This window comes from Falco peregrinus, chromosome 4 (genome assembly GCF_023634155.1).
Source record: "Falco peregrinus isolate bFalPer1 chromosome 4, bFalPer1.pri, whole genome shotgun sequence".
In the NCBI taxonomy this organism is placed as follows: domain Eukaryota; kingdom Metazoa; phylum Chordata; class Aves; order Falconiformes; family Falconidae; genus Falco; species Falco peregrinus.
Genome location: NC_073724.1, coordinates 90226451 through 90248722, shown reverse-complemented (window position 1 = coordinate 90248722; position 22272 = coordinate 90226451). Strand labels below are relative to the sequence as shown.

At 46.4% G+C, this 22272-nt stretch overlaps 1 pseudogene; it reads left to right on the top strand.

Moving 5' to 3' along the window:
* Positions 1-1848: 1848 nt before the first annotated feature.
* The window catches only part of LOC106112266 (uncharacterized), a 31028-nt pseudogene continuing 10604 nt past the window's right edge, over positions 1849-22272 (top strand).

Here is a 22272-nt window from a genome sequence, read left to right as displayed (position 1 = left end):
CAGAGTAAGGAAAAGAAGGTTTTGATGGCAAAGTTGGCAGCTGTGATGGGAACACCAGCATGGCACTGGGCAGCTCTGTTCACTGGCCCCACCAAGCTCAGGGTAGTGCCCCAGGATGGAGATGGCAAGAGGTCCTGCCATGACCTCCCGTGGGTACATCCAGCCTGAGTGCAAAGAAGTAGGGGCTGCAAGATGGGACATGACAGCAATAGCCAAAGAAATATAGGGGTAACAGCACCAGAGAGGCAATTCCACTGTTATTAACACAAACACAGTCATCTCGCTGCCTTTGTCTCCTGATGAATCAGAGGAAATTGCCTCCAAAGCCCTTCGCCTTCCAGCTACTTCAGCTGTGTTTTTTTCTCTAAGATTAAAATATTCTGACTAGATTTCAGCATATTATTATGAGAACAGAAGAGCTATAGAGAAAGTGAAGCTTCACAGAGGAAATAGCCAATAAATGTTGCTTTGAATTCACTTGCTTTTTATGGTGAGCTCTGATGTCAGGGACAGATACGGCTTTGGAGAAGATGTGTTGCTGTGCTGCAGATGTGTTTGTGAATACTTAGTGGACAATCTCTTGTGACACTGTAATGGGCAGCTTACCATAATCTATTAGATTTTTAAGACTGTCATTTTGATGTGACTGATTTTTCTATTTAACACCAGTCTCCATGAACTATGAGCTTACAAAAGCAAGAGCACTCTTCTTTGTGTGGCGATCCTATCTGGCCAGATTAGCAAAATGTTTATTTGCATTTTGCAAAAAAAGATTGGGGTTGGTAATGAAAATATGTATCAGGTCAAGTGAAAAATATGGTGGCTTGATATCAAAATCTCAGAATGGCTTGTGATGGAGAGGGGGAGGCAAATTTCCAAAGCAGAAATCTTTAATTTTGGCACTTTTAAAATGCGGCGTTTCATCCCTCTAATTTGCCATGGGCTTTTTGTTTCGAACATTTCTTTTGATGAAAGCAAGCATGCAAACAAAAAACACCCTATTTAGAATTCAATAAAATGCTTCATTTGATTCTCTTCAGTTTCCTGGAAAAGTTCAACATGAACATTCAAGTACTGCATTTCTTCAAATTGTGGGGAAACTGCTGATGCGCGAGTTGCACAGCTTTGATGTGCCAAGTACCGGGAGAGAGTCCTCTAAAAGCTACTGTATTTCATATTAATCAGCAGGACCGTCCTAATGAGTGAAAGCTCAGCGTGGCAGGTACGGTACAAGCACAGAGCCAGAGGCTGTCTGTCCTGAAGGCTTTACCCTCCTGATATATGATTCCCATAGAGTCAGCTATATGGTTTTGTGCAAAGTGGTACAGGGAGAATGGGAAAGTCCATTTCAAATGCCTTACCACCACTGGAAAAGCAGCTCTCCACACTTACAGTATAAGCTGATTTTTCTCTTTTGTTATAGGGGGAAATCAGGACAGGAAGGGTGACAAGGCAACACTGACAAACGGTATATTAAGGAAGAGATCCTACCCGTAGGCGCTGATGATGATGCTGTGTGGAGCCAGGCAGGTGAGTTAAGTCTGCATGTTCATGGCTCGAGCTCTTCCCCTGGGCTTGAAAACTCTTCGTTTCAGCTGTGCTTTTACTAATTCAAATTCCCTGTTACTGAGAGTGCAAGAGAAAATTTTTTAGAAGCGTTACTAAGAATACACTCTAAAATGTCCTTTAAAACATTTGTGGAAGAGGAAGAGTTCAAGGCTGGCAGCCAATTTTAAGTGATGATGGTGTGCAGGACTTACCTAGGTGAATCACAGCACCTGGCCAGAGGTGAAGTGTCATGCACAGACGTGGGGCCAGAAAAGCCCCTGACATTCAGACATTGCGAAAATGGCATTGGCTTGCCCCAGAGCAGTTGCTGAGCTTGCCCAGATCCATACATTGCCATCCAAGGGAAATGGCAATTACAAGGCATTAAAGTGGAGAGATGAAGGTGACTGTGAGTTGAAGGAAGCAGCAACCAAAACAGCTGGGTGGGACTTGACTTCCAAACCCCAGGTGGAGGGGCATGGTTATTACCTTCTGCTTGGCACTGATGAGGTACGTTTGGAATGTTGTGTCCATTTTGGGGCTCCCCAGTACAAGAGACTGCTCCATATTGGAGCAAAGGGTCACCAAGACATGTAAAGGCTGGAGCCTATATGCATAAAAGAAAGCTGAGAGAGCTGAAACTGTTCAGCCTGGAGGAGAAAATGCTCAGGTACATCCCATCACTGCCAATAGATGCCAAATGAGAGGGTGAGAAGACAACCAGCTCTTCTCAGTACTGCACTGTGGTTGTATAAGGGGCAGCAGACACACACTGGAATACAGGAAATCCCAATTAAATATTAGCAAAAAATATTTTCAGCATGCGAGTAGTTAAATACTGGAGTCAGAAAGGCTGTAGGATCTCAGTCTTTGGAGGCATTTGAAACTTGACTAGACAAAACCCCAAGGCCCTTGATCTAGTTGACTTGCTTTGGGGAGGGGCCTGGACCCTGGCAACCTCCAGTGGCATCTGCCAGCCTGGCTTGTTCTGTAGGTCTGTGACCATGAAAACTTGACACAGGAAGCAAAAGGACAGCAGTACAATGATCAGTAGGGTTAGTGACATCAGAGATGCTTTAAAGTATGATGAAGAAGCAAAGGAATCTTAACAATCTGTTATAAGAGAAATTACAGAATCGTTCATGAAAGGCTAAATCACAAACTTTTCCAAAGATGGTTCTCTAAGGCGATGAAAATCAAGCAATGTAATTAGATTACATAATAATGAGATACTTTCTGTCCCAGCAATGAAGGATGCAGTGTTAGACTGCCACTTGTAAAGCTAGGTGCTTTAAAATCAGGTGTAGACAAGTAACCTAGGCAAAGCAGTAGTAAAAGAGAAACTTTTGGGGTCTCGCTGGTTTGTTGGTATTGGTTTTTACAAGTCCTGGATCAGAAGGAAAGTTTCAGAGAACTGAAAAAAAATTATCCTGAGAGAAGTATAAGAGGAGAATTAAAGATAGTCCTTAATGTGAATCAACAGAGCTGGACAGTATGGCTTTTGCCAGACCAGCTCAGTGATTTCTTTCAGTGAGGTGTATAAGTTGACAAAGGGAGCAGTATTGATACCCTATACATGTGCTTCTCCGTAGCATCTGAGTCCATCCTGTCAGGCACTTGTATTAAGAAACCGGACTAGGTCAGCCATATAGATTAAAATGCTCTAACCACCATGTCTCAGGCCTATGCTCTTTAGTACGCAAGGACACATAACAGTTGACCATTGCCAGAGTCCCACAGAAACAGTGCAGGCTGTGACCCTGTCTAGTCAGCACCTTCACCATGGATGGTGCTGTGGCATTCCTGCTTGGCATTTGCTTACTCTGTTCTCAGAAACTGTCCCACCAGGGAAGCCCAGCTGAGGGGTGAGGAGCACGTCCCACTGCGTGGTCCCTGCACATCTGCAGTGCCCACAGACCACTCTGCCCATGTGGACAGCAGGTTACATAGCCTGGAGGTGAGCCACAGGTGCCCAAATGTTTTGGGCCCCCTGCATCAGTAAAACACCTGGAAACAGCCGTCTCTGCAGTCAGGCAGAGCATAGGAACATCATTTCCAACAGGAACTGGCAGTGAGGGACAGGCAGGAGAAAAGGAGGTTGCAAAGCACTAGTTCTGCCACACTAACCTTGTTATTTTTCCCTCCTTTCTCTTTTGACATTAAACAGGCTGAGTGCATGAAGGGAAGATGCAGATACAATTAACCAGATATTGTAAACAGGAGGGCAAGTAGCTTTTTATGGCTAGCTTGTGTTTCAGACACACAACTATACAGAATAATGCAATAACAAAAATCATGCAGTATTTATCCTGAGTTTATTCACTGCAAGTCCTTTGAGAGATGCTTTTGTTTGTCTTTATTTAATTGGCATGGTCGGATGACCACCAGCAGGTCCAATTAAACAGATTCAATAGATTCCACTGTACATTTTTATTTTTTTCTTCATCAGCATGTAGCATAAAATGTCCAAAATAATTTGTCTGAGTACTAGTAATGAATATAAAGTGCACTCTGTTCCAGTCTGCATACAGTAAGTTTCAGCTGTACTGCATTTTACAGCCAAAGCAAACTAGGTTAATAATTAAATCACCGATGCAACCTTTAGTACAGCCTTAGTGGGGATGAGGGTACCATTGCATAACGCAAGGTATTTGGTTTGGGCATATCTGAACCTAGATAGGCATTATGCTATCCTTTTTAGCTACCTTAAGCTTTGGCATTTCAGTGTTAGGTGGATCCTATTTAAGAAAATCCCACCAATGGGACTTGGGGATGCCCTTAATATCAGGTATTTCTTTAAGTGCTTTGTTGAATTGGAGCCTAGTAGATCCTCTTGAAAAGAAAGTGATTTTCAATCTAATAAGGTTATCTTAGTGTGAACATTTTAACTACATCAATCAATATGCCCGTCAGGACTAAATGACTAATGGGATCTCTCTTTTCTTTCTTTCTTTGTTACCAGAATGATGAATTGACTTTGCCTGTTGCTGAAGATTCTCATCTCCTTAATGCATTGCAGATAAGTTTAATGGACGCAAGCTGTCAGGGTCTGGCACTACCAGCCCCAACCGAAAATATTTCTCCCTGGTACTGGGTCACCAGATTCCAGCTCTGCTCTCGCAAGGAAAAATGCGAAAAGGTTGGAAAAGAAGTACACGACTTCTGGAGAAACCTTCAATAAACAGAGAATACGAGATTATGTTAAGCGGACTAGTCTTGCTCACAAAGCCATGGGGAACAGCAACAGGCTCCCCGCACAGAGAGAGTGTGGCTTTCTGCAACAGAGACTGGATACCAAACTGGGGTCCAAGTGGGACAACTTGTCCTTGTCCTAAGTTTAAATTGGGTTTTTAAAGGAAAGTTTGGACTTTTTACATATTTCTTCCTTGAACACGCTATGAACATGCATTCCACCTGTTATAGGAGAGCCCCTAGGATAGCCTGCCTTGGCATAGCCAAAAATGCACAGCCAGCATGAAAGAGACAGGCTAATCTTTGAAGTAAAGGGTTACCTATTTCCTAGAGAATTCATGCATTTGTCCTCCCTGGGGGCTGGCCAACAGAAGTGTTTTCTGCTCGTTTTTGCATTTTTCTCAACACAAACTTGCCAGCTCCCAAGAATGAGAAAGATCAACTGTTTGTACATGTAATGTTTGTTTTTGAAGAGCTTTCCATGTGGAAATCAAGTATTCTTAGCAGGTATATGTGTGAGCTGTATCCTTGAAGACAAATCTGCCCCATCAAGAGGCTGAGGATCTGAAACAGCCACAAGTGACTGGAAGTAAGTGCATGCAGAAACCTCTCTCAGTGCTATCCCAGGCAGTCACTTGTTGAATTTCCACATCACAATTTAAAATTCAGATGAAAGATGAAGTTCCTTTCAGCCTGTTTCAGTAGCAGGCTAGTACTTGGACACAAATAGATTTACCAGGCAGACTCAAATATGGGAATGCCTCATTAGGAACCTACAGTGAACAGTTAATACGTCTTCAAGAATTTGTACATTACAGTGATTCAGAGGCTTCTTTGGCCTTCTTCAGTCTCTTTTCATTGTTTTTTGACTTTCATAAGAGTGGCTTATGTAATCTGAGTAACACCCTTCATTTCAATGCTTTTTCTGGCTCCCTGTCACATCCATGCCTCTTTTTTTTCCCAGGTCTCTTACTCTTCTACATTGTTTTTCCACAACCTACTCTGCCACCCTACTGCCCTCCCCAAATGCCTCTATGTCCACCCTCTTTCCCCAGACCTCTGCCTGCCCATGGGTGTCTCTCCTCTCTCCCACCATCTTCTGCATACACCTGCCCCAAATCTCTCCCTCTGTCCTCTCTGATTTTTTAGAAATAACACTGCTTGGGATGTAGGCACCGAGGTAGGTTGCATAAGCGCTGGTTTATTTCATAGAGGATTTTTGCTGAGCTGAGAGGTACAATCAACCCGGTAGGTGGGGTGGTAACAGACCCCAGGTCTGCTGCACTCTGCATGCAGGGGGAAACGTGCAGCCTGTGGCCGCTGAAATAATGCAAACCTGGAGGAGAAAGGTGCTGCTTTGACAGCAAATCCCTCAGGACACTTCATTTGCTTGTACGAGGTGTTCAGGCCAAAATTACCAGTCTCCTCCCCATGCCTGTAGCACCATGTCCTTCCCACAGAGGGGTAGCCCTGGTCCCCTGCCCCGTTGCCCCTGCGGAGCTGCACGCCTCGAGTGGGGAGGTGAAACACCCGTGGGAATACGCTCTCCCAAAGAATCAGTAAAATAAGCAGACCCGAGCTACTTACAGATAAAACCTGAATGGAAAAGCAAAGTAAATTAGCTTGTAATTCTTGTCTCTTCTTCTCCAAAGCTTGCCCTCGGTCTCCAGCAACTTCTTTTACAGCTCAGTTTTGGGAGCTTTTCCTTTGCTCTCACGCAATTTATTATACCATTAAAACCGATGGGGAAAAATGTTCCTCGTTAAGGTGGGAAGGTTTTATCTGAAATACAAAATAATGAAATGGCAAGAAATCTTAAGGCAAGAAAAAAACCCCACTGTTCTTCACAAAAAGAGGATTTTTTTTGTTGGGTTTGGTTTTTTTTTAAGAAAGCTTTTTCTTTCCTCTCCAGCACCAGCGACAGATTCCCCGTCAGTTCAGCCCACTGGCTCTAAGCCGAAGGAATCCAAGTAAGGAGAGTAATTGGTAACATTTTTTCTATATAATTCAGTCACGTTACGTTGTATTCATGCCGTATGCGGGCAAGCAGCAGGAACACCGAACAACTGGAGATTTACAATATGCCTGAGACATCCACAGCCTGGCAGCTGCTGCAGTGCCCCTGCTATTAATAAACTGGAAGTTATGTCTGTCCAAGTTGTTGTCTTTGGACCCCTCAACATTTGCTGTATTAAAAGGAACCCTGTCAGCTTCTGAAGAGGGGTTTTTTAATTTTTTTTTCTTATTTGTTGGACTGATAAATCCCATGCAGCATCTCTCCAAGTGGCTGCAATGTGTGATTTTTATTTTGCAGGCTGCTCTTCCAGCAGGGGAGGAAAGGGAGGTCTGATTCCCCAGCCACAGTAAATCAGTGTAATACCACCCTTCACACCACTGATGCTGCTACAGCAACATGGATTTACATTGGCTGGGGATGTAACTCACCCCTTTCAGCTGTTTGATATAAATATTAGACATATCTAATCTTCCTTGCAGGCAGAGGGAAGGGGAGAGAAGAGAAATTGGGTAGAGGCGCTCGTTCAAGAGACAAATAAAGACCAAATTCTTCTGCAGTGTACTTTAAATGTCACTCAGTCCCATTGATAACATTCCTTATATGAATATCTGAAGGATGTTCTGGCTTTTCTCCTTAAAGATGCTACCACATGTGCTTGGCACCAAGGGAAATGGATATAAGCAGCTGTCTAAGGGAAGTCTGTTGTATTGCTACGTGAACATGCAGCAAGGTGTTTTTTTCATTATAGGGTTATAAATTCATAACTTGCAGCCCAAAAGAAGCTCTATTTCTTCCCCAAATTATGAAAATGTTATGGTCTGAGGTAAAGCCTCTGTTGTGATATCAAGGGAAATCGGCCTTACGGTTTCCAGGCTAACAGAAAGGCACTACCCAGACGTAACAAAAATGAGATTCCCAACCCATCTGAGAAGTCTGTGCCTTCCCACGAGGTGTGGACCTGCTGCTCCAGGAGCTGAAGGGGACCCAGAAGCAGCAGCATCTTGCAGGGCTGGCCTGAGCTGTCCTTAAGGGACCGGCTGTGATTTGGGGTGCATGTGGGGTGCATGCAGCCAGCTGCCTGTACATTGCTGGGGCTGCACCCAGACCCATCACAGGCAGGCAGGTTGCTCAACCTGAGAACATCTCATCCTCGAGCAAACTTCAGCCTGACCCATGGAGCAGCCCGTCACCTGCCCACCCCTGAGTCCCAGAACTGGGGTCCCCATGAAATTTGCGTTTGATACCTGTCCCAGTTAACCTGCACATGGCCCTTTCCTGGGCTCTGCTCCTCATGCATAAGGCAGAAATGATGGCGTTTGGCTACCTCAGCAGAGCTGGGAGAGCAAACACATGATGAAAACACCACAGCATCACTGCTCCCCCTATTCCTTGAAAGTTTTCATCCCTAGATGCATTAATTTGTGTGCACTGTGCCCAGAATCCTTTAAAATTTGTAGGTAACTAATAAAAAAGCAGTGATGTGTAAGGGCCTTGTTGAATTACTGATGCAGATAAAAAAGAAAAAAATCAAAAACTCTTCACTCCTTCGCTTGAATCAGATCAAATCAGGCCCCAATCACAGTTTGTTTGGCACCTTTTTTTTTCCCCCATGTTTGGTGATAAGTTCTTTTTTTTCATTTGTCAAGGCCACAGGCATCTTTAAATTGTGTATCACAGGGATGATCAAAAAATTTCACCTGCATTACACAGACAGTAGCAGCTGGACACCTTGATAGCTCCGTGTCGTAGGCTCAGAATGATTTCATACCCTGCCAGATAACTTCAGGTGAAAGGAGAGAGTGGGAGGGGGTATGGAAAGCCCCAGTTGCTGCTGGATGTGCTGTAGTAGAAGAGGGGCGTTCCAGCAGAGCCCCAGCCTGTGTGGGGCGCGGAGCGATGCTGAATCACCCGGCAGAGTCGGGGTCACCTAATGCCATTTGCAGAACTGTGTAAGCTGAGATAAGCAGGAGAGAGATTTTAGGACTGATACAACCTTGTTTCATCCAGTGTACTAGAGGCAAGGAAAGCAGTAAGTCCATAGAGGACTGCGCACAGCTGCTATCAATACTCCTTGCCTATTTTGGGGTGTTGGCAGTCACCCCTCTCTTCTCTGCCATACTCAGCTTTGCCAGTGCGTCTGTTCCCTCCACACACTGCAGAGACCTAACGTTCACATCTTCTGAGGCAGGATTCATTTAAGGTGACTGGTGTTCACTGTCCAAAATAACGCAGCCAAGAATCACTGGAAACTGCTGGGAAAAGCTTGCCTGCTCCTAAACCCCACAGCTCTCTTCCCCGCTGGCCATGAACCACCGAGGAGCATCCCACCCAGTGTCACCTCTTTGCAGACAGCATGTAGATGGCTATCCTCCTTCCTGCCACAGCAGAAGGCGTGACACGGAGGATAAGATAACACAGATGGAGTGGAGCTGTTCACACAAGTCCCTGGTGCCGGGGGGATGGTAAGTTCATTTAAAGCAATCCTGCCTAACATCCCAAGTACTCAGAATTGTATGGTTGTTATTTTTTTTAAAAAAGTGGCTTTTTTGCATCGTCTACTGAAATAAAAAAAAAATAAATTACAAGGTAAGCTTTGTTTGGCAGAGATTTTGATTTGGTTGAAGTACCTTGACAAGGATAAATGCCTTCCATTACCAATATCCTGAGTTCTGTTCCTCTCCTGTTAAGCAAGGTACTCTTCTGGTAAGCCAAGGCAATGCTGAACACCTTGCCTGATAGCCCAGCAGCTGATGAGCATCATCAAGAGTGCTCTGAGCCCCTACAACCCCAGCCCCCTCCGTCAAAGAGCAGTGGTGAGCTGGTTTTGCTTGAAGTCAGTTTTGCTCTCCACCACCACCCTAAGCCATGATGCTGGAGCTGAGGGATGACACCCACTGAGGTGGGAGGATACCCAGAGGTGCTCAGCATCTCTAGCCCATAATGAGTCAGTGTGGGCTGTCTCACCCAACAGAGATGGTTGCAACCCAGAATGGAGGAATATTCTAGTTTTCATCTTCTTGATTTTAATGGGCCTCCTCAGATTGACGGGCACTTCTTTTTTGCTTGAAAAGGGGGAGTGAAGTGAACTCCACTTGAAGTTCACGAGCATTTCTGTGGTGCTGTTACTGCAGTCTACCAGCAACGTGCAAAAGCCTTTCCTCCCCTCCCTGCCTCCCACAGTCCTGAGGTTGTCCCTACTTGTTGCCACCAAGACAATGGGCCTCTGCAACCACTCAAGGCCACTTTCCAAGGCCAGCATCTCCTCTCACACAACTCCTTGATCTCCAGCCATCCAGGTTCAGAAGGACATCTGAGGGCCTTCTGACCCATTCACAAATGTGATTCAAATCAATCACATTGATTTCCAGGGGCACATTAGACACCTAAATGTTTTAGGGGATCCTGACCTAAGGGTTTCTCTGTGAGAGAAGCACAACGTTATCACTAGGCTGTCTCAGCCCCACGAGGGTTTATGAAATGCTTAGCTAGCAAAACAAAAAGCATTAACTTCTTGGCTACAGCTTTCTGCCAAAAGATAGGCAGGTCGTGCTTCAATGCAGATGTCTTGGGAAAAAATGTGCAGTGCATTAGAGAGCTGTGACTCATAGAATAATTATCCTCGTTTCTCATAGTTTATTAATAATTTAAACCCAATCTTGGTGTTATTGATCTATCATTGAATCGGAGATTTATTTCAGATCTGTAGTCACTGAAGCAGTAAATTTAATCCCCCTTCCCCTCCCACCCTTCCACCCACTAAACTCACTTTATAACTAAAACATGATGTTTAGGCTGTTTCAGTAATAGGAGAGAGAAGAAGAGCTCAGAGGCCATGGGCAGCAGGAGCAGCCTTAAGCCCACAGACCAAGGTGAGCAGCATTAAGGTTCTGCTTTTAATACACCTTTTTTGACCAAACCATCCTCTGTTCATGCTCTCAGGGATGCCAAAAGGACCAAATGCTACTTTCTGGCATGTGCATCACAACCAGATCCTAAATCAGTTTTGCCTGGTTTAATGTGAGTTTGCTTGCCGGTTCCCACAGTTAACCATCAGTTTTGCATGCATCCCAGTTGTGGGTCCCAGTCCTGCTCTTTGTCCCCTGGAAACACAGACATGAGCTCACCAAGGTAAGAGCGCCTGCAGTACGCAGGCTGCTGCAAGGCGTAAAGCTCTTGGGCCTGATCCTAATCTTACTTAAACTGGTGAAAACCTGAAGCAGCTGCCTGGGTGTCCCAGGAGTACCATGAGTGTAAAATCAATTTAAGTGCTTGGAGGATCAAGCCTAGAAAACTGTAATGTGAAGACTCCTACAGCAGTGCTCACTTGGCTGTACCATGTGTCTGGTGTGTTCACTAATATAAGCAGCAAGACTTGGCTTTTTAAAGGAGCCCAGGAATAGAAAACAGCATGCTTTATGGCTGTAAAGTGCCCAAAAGAGTGATTTTTGTAGGCAAATGAAATACATTTTTATTAGATCAATTGTAGTATACAGTTGGGGTGGAAAATGTGTTCTTGGCTGTACCAACTATTTCTCAGGTCTGAAAGAAAGCAGCAAATGTGCCCAAATGCTCGTCTTCTCTTTTCCATCTATATTAATAAGTAGAATTAAAGATATTACCAGTCCCTGCCGGCCCACCCTTACTGCTGTCCTTAGACCCTGCAGCTGGAACCACAGCAAGCGGGGAGAGCCCTAGCCACAGTCGGGGCTCCTGCAGCTATGGAAATGTGTGACAGGGCCAAGCTGTCGCAGCCTTGCTCTAAAAAGTAAACAAGACGCAATGTAACCAGGCAGAGAAGATGTGTTGGTGAGGTAAAGCACCCACAAACATGTGGTTTTAGCCTGTCTGATGTTTCTTGCCCAAGTGGGAGACATCCCTAGAGATGAACAGGAGGCAAACAAAGCACAACAAATACAGTGTAGTCTATAACTATGTTTCCAGGGGTATTATCCTTAATTAAATGGTTGTGAAGTTCAGATTTCCTTGCTTTGGGTTTGAGGGATTTTTGGTGTTTGGTTTAGGTTAGCTAAACCTGGAATAAGACCAGGGAAATGCTGCTGTTTCATTGATCCTGCAGGACAAGGGATGGTGCCAGCAGTAACACGTCAGGGTGCAGGTGCTGGGTGTTGCAGGGCTGCTGGGAGGGCAGCAAAGCCAGGGAAATCCATGGCTGGAAATGCTGCTGGGCAGCTGGATCCCTCCTGTCCTAATGGGACCATGGTCATCAGCAGGTCACAGCTCCTGCAAAGTCCAGGCTTGCTGGCATTAAGTCTTTCTCTTCCATGTGGCCTAAGAGACTTGGGTTAGATTTCACTCAAAGGCGTGAATTCTTAGAAACTGAGGCTTTCCTGCAGTTACAAAGCAGTGACCTCCCTTCTTCCCCCTCCTTGGTGAAATAGATGGAGTGAGCAGGCACAAGTACCCATCACCACTGCAAGTGTGTTTTGAGTATCCACCTGTGACGGGAGCAGGTTCGGTGCCTCTCAGTACATAACCCTTCCTCCCACAGTTCAATCCTGCACAACCAGTTCAGAGGGTATTTTCAGTACTGAGCAGCTGAGCAGAAAAATTTAGCATCGCTACAGAGCACATTTCACCCAGAATATGTTATTTAATGTGTTTAGGCCTCATTGCACCCTGGCAAGGTGAGGAGATGCTTTTTTGTGCCCTTTTAGGAAAGGCTAACTAAAGAGCTGTGTCCCTGTCTCATCCCCCCGGAGCTAGGTGCCTACTCCTCCAAATCTCTTGCTGGAGGTGCCTGTTTCTTGCTGTTGACAATATTAGGCTCCTAATTCAGGCACTTAGTGGCATGACCTTGGGCCTTGGTTCAGCTCACCCAAGTCTCCTGGCCTGTGGGACACCCTCCTCAAAAGTCCCGGGAAAGGTATTTGGAGCAGCAAGTCATGCTCAGCTGGCCCACATTCTCCTCCGCCCAGGCTGGCTGCAGCAGGGGCACACAGTCCCCCCTCCTGGCACCCACCGCAGGCTGCCATGGTGCAGGAGCAGCTTCAGCACTGTGTCCCCATGCTGAGAGAAGTCCTGCTCTTCTCTCCAGCCACGGACATGCTCTCCAGGCATGTGGAGGGGTACTACAAGGCTGGAGAGAGCAAGGAGCCAGCCGAAACCCAGGAAGAGGCAGCAGCTGAGGACAGAAAGGAGAATAACCAAGCAGGACTGTGTGAGCAAGGTACAGTGCGATACTGGGAATGATCACAGCCACGGTGAGATAAATCCTGAGTTTTCTAGGTGCCCATCTGCCATCCTTTGAAAATGCCAGGCTAAACCGAAAAACATTTTGTTCATAAGAATGACCAAAGCATTTGAACTTCTCCTTTTGCCACTGTGGATCAGAGATAAGCACTATTTGGTGTTCATCGGGGACAAGTGATCTAGGGCCATAATAAAAACAAGGAGACAAACATGAATGGGAACATTTTTGTCAGAACATCAGAGTCAGTCTCTAGGGAAGGGCCAAGTGGATGCATGGGAGTTCCAGCCTTAAACTGAAGGGTCACATCCCTCTTCCTCCCATGGTCTTTCTCCTCAGTTTTGACAGGTTTCTGCCCCATCTCAGCTGGGTGGGACATGGGGTGTCAGAGACCAGGAGGCAAGAAAGATGTGGTTTGGAGAAAAAAAGTTGGGAAAGGAGGTAAAAGAAGAAAAACTAGAAATCTGAGAGAAAGGGCAAGAAATACAAGATTAGAGAAGGAAAAAATACCAACAACTGTGGGGATATGAACGAAAAACTAAGAAGTACAAACCCCAGGGAGGAGAGGAAAACAAGAATAGGGATTAGGAGAGAGGCAGGGCGGGGTGGGGTGTGTGGGAAAACAGAGAGTGAGATGTTGAAAGAGGAGGTGGATAGAAATTAGAAGCAAAACTTAGAGGAGAAGAAAATCAGCAAATTTGCAAAATGAAAACTGCAAGGCAAAATGCAGCTGATTCCAGAGAGCAGGGGAGGTAGGCTCAGCAAGGCAACGCTCCTGGTTGTCCATTGAAAGTCTGATGACAAAATATTGCAGAGAAGGCAACTCCTCTCTTCTTCTTCTTCTTCTGTCTGGATTTCTGCACTCAGGAATCAGAGGCGGAAAGAAGAAAATCTTGCTTTTTTTCTTTTTTCTTTTCTTTTTTTAGTTTTTTATTTTCACAACAAGCTTAGACACACATTTGTTAGGTAGAAAGTGGTTGCCCAGAGCAGGAGACATGCTCCATGGTGAGGTCTGCTCCAGGGTAGATACCAGGCAAAAGGAAGGGCACAACTGCAGAGACGCTGCCTATGCTATCTCCCCTTGCCCACCCCAAACCTCTCAGTCTCCCATCACTGGGGTGTGGCAGCTTGAAATCTGCAGGAGAATTCCTGGAAATCCAGCTCTATGCCTTTGCCTGCCCTGCAGCTCGTACCTCCATCCCTACTTTTGCTTGTCAGGCATTTATATAAATAGGATTAACATCTGCAGTTACACTTAAGCTAGGCTGCAAATTACACAGGCTATCAAGCCTTGTGCTTCAGGGCATACACTGATTACTATCAGAGGGGCAAAAATGAGTTTTTCCAATAACAGAATATTGCATGATTGACTGGGGACATTATGGGGCAGAGTGGATTAGCCTTTGCCATCAGTATCAGTTACATGTCATTATTGCATCAAAGCACCAGACATCGGTGAGCCACTTCCACGCAGGCAGCGCTGGAGGTGCCTGGGTCCAGAGGAGCAGGGTTGTTAAAACCGGCACCGCTTATAAAACGTGCCTCCAGCAAGCTGTGCTCCCTGCTTCTGCTCACCTGCCTCCTGGGCTGCATGCCTTCAGCTGGCAGGAGCCTGCCCTCCTCTCCTTTGTCTCCTGGCTTTTCGCCACTCCAGTGGGATCAAGTGGTATCAGAGGATCTGGGCACCACTGTAACGGGAGGCTGGAAGGTACCTGACCGAAAGGTGTGCTGATCCCATCCTTATGTTGCTTCCAGGGGCTTGTGAAAGGGGCTGAGGTCCCCATCATACTCTGTGATGTATGAACAGCTTTGCCCACCCTCAACTTTCAGGCCATCTCATTTCCTTCGTTTTGGCACCAAATGATCGTCTCAATTGAATGGAAGAGCTAGAGTTGGCAGGAAATCTAAAATAAGAATCACAATTAGCAGCAAAAAATTTAATTCCCCTTTCTAAGCCATTTCTAAATGTGTTAGTGCTTATTTATTGAACATGGTTGACATTTAGACAGTTCCTTTTAATGCTAATAGGGTTGATTACCAGGTTGAATCCTACTGCTTTGAGGAAATGGCTGCTCAGTATTCAGAGCTGCCAAGTTCCCCCTGCACAGAGATACCCGCCTTTCTTCACCAGAAATATGTATTATTCAGTGCAAATATATTAAAATAAGGCCATCGCAGGAGAGAGGAGCCTGTGCCAGCGATGCTGCGCTGGCAGCCCATGCACGTGGCGTATGGCTGTGGGGTGCCAGAGCTCTGCCTTTCGGTGGCTAAAAGCTCCCTCCAGCACCGGCAGGATGGGGCCAGGCCCTGTGCTGGGAACCGGGCTGGGGGTTGCCCTGGCTTGCTGGCTCAGCTGTGGTGCCAGGGGGCAACCTGGGTGCGGCAGGACCCCCCACCAGTGACGGGTGAGGAGCCCCAAGGAAGAGGAGGAGTAGGTGAGAGAAGCACCTGCAACAGGAGAGGAAGAGAAGGAAGAGGAATAAGAGGAAGAGGAAGTGGAGGCAAAGGTGAAGGCAGAGGCAGAGGCAGAGGATGAGGAAGAGGAAGAGGAGGCAAAGGTGAAGGCAGAGGCAGAGGATGAGGCAGAGGCAGAGGCAGAGGCAGAGGCAGAGGCAGAGGCAGAGGAAAAGGAAGAGGAAGAGGAAGAGGAAGAGGAAGAGGAAGAGGAAGAGGAAGAGGGAGAGGGAGAGGGAGAGGGAGAGGGAGAGGGAGAAAGCCACCTGGTCTCCCCAGGTTGCAGCCAAGAGCTGGGGTTTCCCACCCTTGCCCACTTGCAGTTCACACTCTATGTTCAAGACTCTCATCTTCCTCCTTATCCTACAGAGCCAAATACAGCAGGGACTCCTTCCAAATGGAAATCTAGGGGCAAGAAATGTGGGTGGGGATTTTTTTCCCCTAACAGTCACTGTCAGAGTATTTGCTTCAGTGTGTGTAATAAACCTTTTTGTGCTTCCTCTCCTGCAGATCAATCAACTCAACAGAAGTCTGATTGTCCTCCTGTTTTAAAATATATCATTGTTACTCCTTCAGAGCTGCTGCAAAATAGCACACATGTAAATAAGAATAGAATACGGCCTTACATTTACTTTAAATTAGGCCTTATAGGTGAAAAAGGTAGATTTTCAGAAAATAAGCCTCACCTCCACATTATCAAGTGTGCAATGTCAATGCAAAGCTGCTTGGAAGATGTAGCAGCCTCCAGAAATAGGGCAGGCTCCTAAATGCTGAGAGTGACAAGCCAGCCTGGCTAGACAAGCTTTGCCAATGGCTAGCCAAGTGCAAGGAGATTACCTTGATCTGGGGAGCAGAGATAACTGAGCTCAGGAATTTCCCCCGGGGTGTGATTACCTTGTAATAGGCACTATCCCTCATTCTCATTTCTAGCTAGGAAGGAGGTGTAAAGCAAGGCTCCTAGTTTGTGTCTGTCAGCCAGTAAACAGTCAAGGCATGGCTTTTAAGGCAGCCTTGGAAAAGTGCACAGGAACAAATGTCCCTGGAATTAAGGTGGCGACTTTTCAGCCAGAAGAGGCACTTACATATTGTGTCAGCAGAGCATCCAAGTGTTTGTTTTTAATTTACTGGGGGAAATCTTGAGTGAATCACTCAGATTTGGACTGACCATTCAAGCCACTGCTGCACATTTTCTTTTTTATGCTCTTCCATCATTCATAACCATGCATTCTCTTTCAGTGGTGCCTTGGGGCAATAAACCCCAAGATGATCCAGGCTAGGCTGCGGGAAGGTGAGCTGGCCGCATTCAAACATCCTTGTTCTGAGACAGCCACCACCAGGTCATGTTTCCACTGCACGGTGAGGTGCACATCAGAGGTCCACAAGGAGCACAAGGTGCAGCCCTTGGTTATCAGCTGTGTTTCAAGAAAGACTTGGCCTCCAGCTGAGGATCTGTAGAGGAGACTTATCTGTGCAGGAGAAGGTGGACTGGACAGGTTTCCTCAGGTCCCAGACTCAGTGATGGGAGGAGATGATGCTGAGCCAGGTTTCTGCAGTGCATGCCTTTTGCTTTATGTCAGTGTGCCCATCAGGCATAGCCAGCACTCAGCTGGCTTGGTGCTTTCCCTCCATCACTAAGGTCTGCTTCAGCAGCCACAAACATCATGGCTTCCCCTTCCACAGCAAGGGTATACCATGAGAAGGGGTCCATCCTCTGAAGTGGGTGGCCTACAGAGGCTTTTGCTTTGGGAGCTAAAGGAAGAGGGGAGGCACCTGCTTGTGGGTCTTGGTGGAAGAGTTTTGAAGCTGAAAATCACGCCTGGTGTGTTCAGGCTGGAAAGCCACCCAGCAGCTCCACCTCTTCGATGCAGGGGGCTTCATGGGAAACGGTGACAGGCAGCAGCACCAGATGCCTCGGGCTACATTTAAGCTGCTTTTCTCAGTGGGAGGCATGGCCTGGTGTGAGGTGCAGGACATGGGGATGACTGCTAAGGGTTAGCCCCCAAAATACACCTGGCCCAGCATCCTGCCCTGGACAAGATGGGCAACGAACAGATGCTCAGGAAGCAATACAAAAATAGATCAAACATTTGTTTATACTTCCAAGAATACTCTCCACTCCCCTAGTGGTCTGTGACTCAGGAACCTCTTGAACTGTAGACACTGTCCCTGCATTTAATAGCCCATGATGGATTCTTCTTCCATCGATTAGTTCACACCCTGTTGAACCAATGAAAATTTCAAACATCCACTGTACCCTACGGCAAGGAGTGCCACAGCTAAAAAATCTCTTTTGTTTATTTTGAACTTGTCACTTGATAGTTTTCTTTGATGATCACTCTCTTCCTTTGAACAGCACTGAATAATGTGAACAGCTGTTCCCCAGTCGTGTCACTCTTCCCGTCACGAAACTCGGTCATATTTCTTCTTCAGTCATTTTTTCTTCCAAGATAAAAAGTCTTAATCTATTCAGTCATTCCTTGAATGGAGGCCCTTTTATGCCTTTGATCACCCTCAATTGCCTTCCTCTGTAACTTTTCTATTTCTTCTGTATCATATTTGAGATTGGTGAATCAGGACTGCACAATAGTATTCAAGAGATGGGAACCCACAGATTTATACAGCAGCATAATGATTTCCTCTGTTTTGCTCTCTCCTCCTTTCCTAATAATTCCTAGCTTTCTGTTTGCTTTTTTGATTGCTACTGAGTGTTGAGCTGACATTTGCATAGAACTATCTATTATAACCTGAAAATTTCACTCCCAAGTGGAAATAGCCAACTCAGAGCCCATCATTTTGTGTGTAAAGCTAGGATTGTCTTTTCCCATGCACATCACTTTACATTTATCTACATGAGATTTCATTTGTGATTTTATTACCCTTTTATTCAGTGCCATGAGGGTCTTTCTGCAACTCTTCATAGTCAGCCCTTTGCCTTGACCACGCTGAATATCAGCAGCAAACTTCTCCTCTTCCTGCTCACTGCTATTTTGAGATTATTTATGAATATTTTGAAAGCATGGGACAATGTTTAGGCTGATTTAGCAGCTTTCCCTCTCAAATTTGAAGTGCCAGGTCCTAAGGAGAGGGAAGAAATGCGGTTTCCTAAGCTTTTGCGGTGTCGTTGGAGATCAGTTTGTGTTCCTGGGAATGGATGGCATTGTGCCCAACCAGCACGTGTACTTCTCCCTTTGCACGGACTAGAGTGGATGATCCCGCTTGCTGGGATGTGCGTCTGCCCCCTCCACCGGTGGAAGATGGATAGGGTTATAGTGGCCCTTTCTCCTGCTGAAGCTGGGCCCAGACACAAAGAGATGTGCAGAAGTCCTGGGGGCCCAGGAGAGGAGGCAGAGGGGAAGCAACGAATGGCAAAGCCTTTCCCTGAGAAAACCTCTGCACACAAAGCTGTGAGATGGCAAATCTTCCTTGCAAAAAGCCATATGGGAGCCTGTCGAGATTGCCCAAGTCATCCAAGGCCAGCATCAGACAAGAAACCTCTGTCCATGGGAGGAGAGTATGAAGATGGTGGGACAGCAACTACCCTCTGGCTGGGCAAGGTGAGACCCAGCTGGTCAGTTAGCAAAAGAAACCAGAAATTACGAATGACAAGCACTTTATCAGTGCTGTTTTTTTCCTGGGAAGCAGCAGCTTGCAGCAGTACCCAGGGAGGGGTCAGCAGCAGGGGGCAACAACAAGGGGCACTTCTTTCTGCTGGGGGCATCCTTGTTTGGGGGAGGAAGCTGGAGAGTTGCCACTGCTATTTGTAGCCAAAAGGAGTCAGGCAAGCATCACTCCAGCACCAAAGGCGGGCATGAAATTAATTCACCCAGGGAAAAAAGAGGAGAGAAAATGAACAGCTTCACTGGAGGGTCCAGTGGTCCACCTCAGAGCCACAGGGTTGCACAAAGTATGTTTTCTCCGTGACCCCAGTAATTTCTTATCACAGCCTTTTGAGCCAGGCAGTGCAGGATTTGCCAGCTCTTTGGTGAGATGCCTTTCAGAAAAGGCATGTGGCTTCCAGGGAAATGCTCTGTGGACGCAGTTTGATGCTCCTGCAGCTGTAAAGGGAGAAAGAAAGATAGTCTCTCTTCTCTGATAATGGAGCAAAAATTGCTCCAAAGGGCAGAGGCCCTCCCCTTTAAGAGACTTAAGCTTGACCATCAGAAAACCAGGACCCCTTTGATGAGAAAAGAGCAGTGACTCAGGCACGAAGTATATCTTCAACTGTGGGAAGACTTGTGTCTCCTGGCAAAAAAACTTGCCTGCATGTGAAAAAAAAAAAAAAAAAAAAAAAAAAAAAGTGAAAAAAACAGATCCACAAAGCAAAACAGAAATTCAAGAAAAGGCCAGTGGCAGACCCACTGATACTGCAGCCATCAACTCCCTCCTCCTCTGACTGGGGATGACACTCAGCCACCTTAAACACAAAGGCAGAAATCTCCATTTCCATCCCAGCCTTTCCAAGGCTGGCCATGCCGATGCCCACTCCAGGGACTGAAACCAGGGGCTGTGCCTTCACCTCTTGCTTGTTTAAGGGTAAGGTTTAGGGCTGGAATGGCTGTGCGGTGTGCCCAGTGCCAGCCCACCACTGATGAACTACACCAGCTTGGTGCACACATTTGCACAGCCCTGCTGTAGTGGTAGGGAGTAGAAAATTAGTCCCTTCGGTTGCTGGTTTTCCCATTCATTTTCCCATTTTTCGCATTCAAATTTCCCATTTCATTCAAGTCAGAGCTGGAGGCTCTTTTCCTTCTTCTATCAATGGGAGGTTTTGGGAAGGAATGTGTAATAAATAATACCTCTTCTCACAACCAGAAAGTCAGATGTGGATTGTAGACAGAGCACAAATTTTGTACAAGCAGCAGTGGCAGCAGCCCACATAGCCAGGCCAGTGCAAACTCACAATGCAAGCAAATAAAACCAGAGTATGCAGTAAAAATGTACAGGTGCCATTCCTCAGACCTGGTGGCACCAGGGTTTGTGCTGCCAGCCAGCCCTGGTCCACAGCTGGCTGATGGAAAAGGAAAACCCACCTAGAAAGCAACCTGGGGCAAGATGGGGTGGCTTTGGGTGACAAGACTGCTCACAGTAGAAGGCGTCAGGATGGCTACCATAAATACCACAGAGAGAAAAAGAGGCCTTAAAGTTAAAACAGACTTAAACTGCTTTTGAGCAACTACCATAGATTCATAGAATGGTTTGGGTTGGAAGGGACCTTAAATATCATCCAGTTCCAACACCCGGCCACGGGCAGGGACACCTTCCACCACACCAGGTTGCTCAAAGCCCCATCCAGCCTGGCCTTGAACACTGCCAGGGATGGGGCATCCACAGCTTCTCTGGGCAACCTGTGCCAGTGTCTCACCACCCTCACAGGAAAGGATTTCTTCCTAATATCTAATGTCAATCCACCCTCTTTCAGTCTAAAGCCACCCCCCTTCATCCGTCCCCATCTTATAAGCCATTTTAAGAACTGAAAGGCTGCAATCAGGTCTCCTTAGAGCCTTCTCTTCTCCAGGCTGAAATATGTATATATGTAATGTCAGCAAATGTAGGTTATATTTAGTTACCTGTGCTCCCAAATAAATGCAGTTGGCATGTTTATGTTTCCTTTTTCAGAACTCGGTGTTGTTTTTCACATGAAAATGTGGACAATTTTTTAATTTGGCCTCCTTTTAACATCCTGTGAAGCACTGAGAAAGTGGAAAAAAGAGCAAAAAAGGCTTTAAGCCTTTTTAAAAGGATTAAAATTTTAAAACTTTTAAAACAACTTTAAAAAAGCAGCTCCTGTCTATTCTTTAAAAACAACCCCCTCAGAAACTACATTAAAAAACAAGACACACTCAGTTTTTAAGGCAATCTTAATATGGAGAAACTTCAAGGGAAATGAGAATGTTTGCATTTTGGAAAGGAACCCCCCCCTGCATTTGCAAACCATTTGTGGTGGAAACATTCATGATTAGCTCTCTTCCATCCTGCTGGGACAAATCACAAATACAGGCTGGGCAGAGAACGGATTGAGAGCAGCCCTGAGGAGAAGGGCTTGGGGGTGTTGGTGGATGAGAAGCTCAACATGACCCAGCAATGTGCACTTGCAGCCCAGGCAGCCAACTAGACCCTGGGCTGCATCAGAAGCGTGGCCAGTAGGTCGAGACGGGTGATTCTCCCCCTCTGCTCCTCTTTCATGAGACCCCCCCTGGAGTACTATGTTCAGCTCTGGGGACCCCAACATAAGAAGGACATGGGCCTGTTGGAGTGAGCCCAGAGGAGGGCCACAAAGATGATCAGAGGGCTGAAGCACCTGTGCTGTGAAGACAGGCTGAGAGAGTTGGGGTTGCTCAGCCCGGAGAAGAGAAGGCTCTGGGGACACCTTATAGCAGCCTGCCAGTGCCTGAAGGGGGCCTACAGGGAAGCTGGGGAGGGGCTTTTACAAGGGCATGTCGTGACAGGACAAGGGGGAACGGCTTTGAACTGAAAGAGGGTGGATTGAGATTAGGCAGTAGGAAGAAATTCTTTCCTATGAGGGTGGTGAGACACTGGCACAGGTTGCCCAGAGAAGCTGTGGATGGCCCATCCCTGGCAGTGCTCAAGGCCAGGCTGGATGGGGCTTTGAGCAACCTGGTGTGGTGGAAGGTGTCCCTGCCCGTGGCAGGGGGTTGGAACTAGATGGTCTGTAAGGTCCCTTCCAAGCCAAATAATTCTGTGATTAATTCTATGGTTAAATAAGAAAAGGAGTTCTGGCATTACACTCAATGCAGTGGGTTTGATTGCCTTTATGGGAACATCATAGACTTAAGCCCAATTTAGTTTTAAAAAAACTAATGACGCTGATGCTGAATTTCCTTTGTCCTCTGAG